The 3,371-nt window shown below is 35.1% G+C and overlaps 1 long non-coding RNA gene across 1 annotated transcript; it reads left to right on the top strand.

The window, feature by feature from the left end:
• The first annotated feature begins 244 nt into the window (after positions 1-244).
• On the top strand, positions 245-2,784 carry LOC121490690. The gene is made up of 3 exons (XR_005987749.1): positions 245-322; positions 1,990-2,032; positions 2,670-2,784. It is a non-coding gene; the product is annotated as an uncharacterized LOC121490690 (long non-coding RNA).
• The last annotated feature ends 587 nt before the right edge of the window (positions 2,785-3,371 follow it).

The following is a 3,371-nucleotide window of genomic DNA, read 5'->3' as shown; positions in this document are numbered from 1 at the left end:
AGTCAGGTACAATTACCTATCCCTCCAGGAGAGCCAATTAGTTCACAAAGAGCTGGAGCAGAACAAATGTTTTGTATGTGATTTAGAATCCTAAAAAAGAAAGGAGAAAAGAGGAGAAAAAGGGCTTTGTTCTGTCTGATTCTTTTGTTCCTAATTTTATGATTATTGTTCGATTCACAGTGGTCCTCACATTTCCTCACATGTTTCTGAACGAATTATAAGAACACGATAAACCATATTTACAGTCTTCTCTCTTAAAACTATGAAAATTGTCTTCTGCCATTTAAGATCCAGTTTCTGGATTAATTGCATGAACTCAAAGGTAGGAAACCCAAGTTTGTTCTACTTTCTGCATTTCAGAAACTTTTCCTCCAAATGGTACAATAAATTTTATCATAATGAATTGCTCCTTTAAAAAAGGAGTGGATGGCAACTAAATCTGAAACTTGGCTTTGCAGATAGAGTGAAACAATCAGAGATTCCTAGGCAGAAATTTGCTCTAGATATCCAGTAATATACCAACATTATTAGCATGATTGATTCTGAAACTAAGCTAACATTATAGATTGTCAACTAATGAAATGTGGTGTACTCTGAATACAAAGGTGGCATAACCGATCTATCATCTGTATGCCCTGAGCCTGAGACTGCCTTCCCAGTCATTGGTATTAATATTACTGAGATATTTATGCTCCCTTGCCCATTTTCTGTCATGACCAGTGATACTCACTTATGAGCTCACAGCAGGATGTGGTCTGTCCATCATTAAATACATTCATTTCTTCTTTATTTTTGTCTTTGAATATTATCTTAATCACGCAGGGATTGATAATTAGCCTTCATAGCATAATATATCAATAGAATTAACTGCAAATAGAATTTACTGCACTCTAGTCCATCAAAATAAGGAGCATCAAAAAAAGGAGAAATGGCTATCAGTTCTGATTTTCAATAATGGAGAGGAAATTTAAAAATCTGGTTTCAATCTTCTTTCAATCAAATCAAATCAAACCATATAAGTACCTATGACTGTTTGGTAGCTATAAAATGAACTTGGACCAGGAGTTTCCTTACATTAGGAAAAGTTATCAGGTCTCCATCACAGAAGCCAGTTGAGAAGAAAATAATATGGGCATTGATTCCTATTTCGGAAATGTAGTAAACTAAACTTGACAAAAATATTTGATCGTATTTTAGAAATAAGTAATCTAAAGTAAAGTTAGTCTCTGGACATAAACTAGAGCCCAAAGGGCAAAGACAGTAAAACCAAAATTTAAAAAAAAAAATCAGTCAGTTGGGTTTTACCTTAGCTCCTCTTAGTAGGATCTGGTATTAGTAATTTGTAGTAAAGTCATAGTTGCACAAAGAGATAAGAGCCTAACATGGATCTGAGGTACATGGACCTGCAAGCTGGCTTATGTGGAGCCATAAGGCAGAAACTTGGGTGCACATCAGTGTCTCTGTGCCTGAGAACTTCCCGATACAATGTTTGTCCCACCAATGCAGCAATGTCAATGAATGTAGATTCATGCTGCCTCAACTTCTCCATCTGTAGGCGTAATTGCATGGAGCGGGAGATAAAAGAGCTCAATCCTTTGTTGGTCTGTTTGTAAAATGCATTGAAAATTTGGCATTGATGGCATTCTGCTGCTTCAAATGCTTTCCTCTCTCCCTTATTAATGTCAAGTGGTGTTGAGACCACTCCATTTGGGTGTTGGAAAGGAGCTGATAACAGTTTTCAGTACTGGAGAGCCTTAGCGTACATAATTTGGTAACTGGAAAAAAAAAAAAAAAAACAACCCTGCATGATTCAGGGCTAAATTCACTATTTCAATTGCTTAAGAGGCAAGCAGATGGTCCATTCCATTGGTGGTCAACTTTTGGTTTGAGAATACATGTTGTGAAAATGAGATCAACACCATGAGTTTAATTACTCTAGAGTCCTCTATTTTGTTGCATAATCCCTAATCATAGCCTCATGTTTTTCAGATGATGATCACATGTTACACGTTGTGCCCTGAGAAAGCAATGGGTAAGTCATGCAAATCCTTCACTTTACCTGGAAAAGCAATCTAAAGTTGGTGTCAGTAGTGTAATCCTGGAATATGATAGTTACTTATTTGTTAATATGTAGAATCTACACATTATTTATTTATTCTTCAAAATATCTTTTTTTCAAGAGAAAGTGAATTTTCAAAGTACCAGTGAAAATTCTAAAGACAATTTTTCTTTGCATTCTTCAAAAGGGTTAGTACGAGTTTAGTAAACTCTTTCTCAATGTATACATAGACCTTCTGAACAGAATATGACTTTAGTTTTACCCCAGTTCTAAGGGGCTGTCATCAAAAGTTAACCTGGAACCTACAGGTATGAATTAAAGACCATCAATAGAGCTGATAGTTTTCTGGTCCTTGTCTCACCTCCTTCTATTAAGTCTCCTATTAGGAAGGATAATAACTTCCTAAGGTTTCAACTTGAAAGTTGTCAATCTATTTAACAGAATAAAGTACACAATGATCCAATTTTTCTAAATCATAAGAGGCCTTAGAGCTACATGCTGAAGATACAAAGTACAAACAAGATCGCAAGCGACATTTTAATGTTTGAAATATCCGTGTTCATAATACATAACACAATAGCAAAGATTTTAAAACTCTGTTTTTATAAAGGAGTAGCAAGTTGGTGAAACCTAGAGAATCGGCTTCTGAAAGCTTCATTTCTAAAGCATCAAGAATATTATTCTCATTGGAAAATTGCTGCTGATACCCATCAAGTGCCTGCTTTCTTCTCCAACCAGAGCATAAAGAGTCCATGTTTTTACCCTCTGAGCGTGCCTGTAAGTAGAACTAAATGTGATTCTTCATATAAAGTCCTCAAGAAAGAGGAAGAATGGGTTCCCCAAACTTGATGGATGTAGGTGTTCAAATGAGAAAGTGAATAAAGTGTCAAACTCAAGCACAGAAAAGGATAAAGGAATTAAAGAGTCAGATAGAGGGGAGAGTGCTTATTCAAGTCTAAATGTTTACTGCTTCATGGTCCATTAGGGCATCCTGGAAGGAAGCTTAGTGCAAAATAAATGAATACAATTCTTAACAAATAATGCCATTAATGCTGCAGGATGTTCATTTCTTTTTAAAATCTATTGTTATGCGTTGAATGATATATTTATTATTAACTGTGAAAACATAACACTCTTCATCTTAAGTTTATTTCTACATTAATTCAACTTCATCTCTCTAGAAAAATTTCCCTTGTATATAACATCTAATAAAATCTTCCCAAAGGTAGGAAACTCACCAAAAGGATATCTGTCCTTGTATCCAAATGACACTTTTACTTTTTCCCTTCTAAATATTCTCTTCTGTCTTTAA

The sequence above is a fragment of the Vulpes lagopus genome, chromosome 5 (assembly GCF_018345385.1).
Source record: "Vulpes lagopus strain Blue_001 chromosome 5, ASM1834538v1, whole genome shotgun sequence".
NCBI lineage: Eukaryota > Metazoa > Chordata > Mammalia > Carnivora > Canidae > Vulpes > Vulpes lagopus.
The sequence above is the reverse complement of the archived record's forward strand: the minus strand, read 5'-3'. Positions and strand labels throughout refer to the sequence as shown.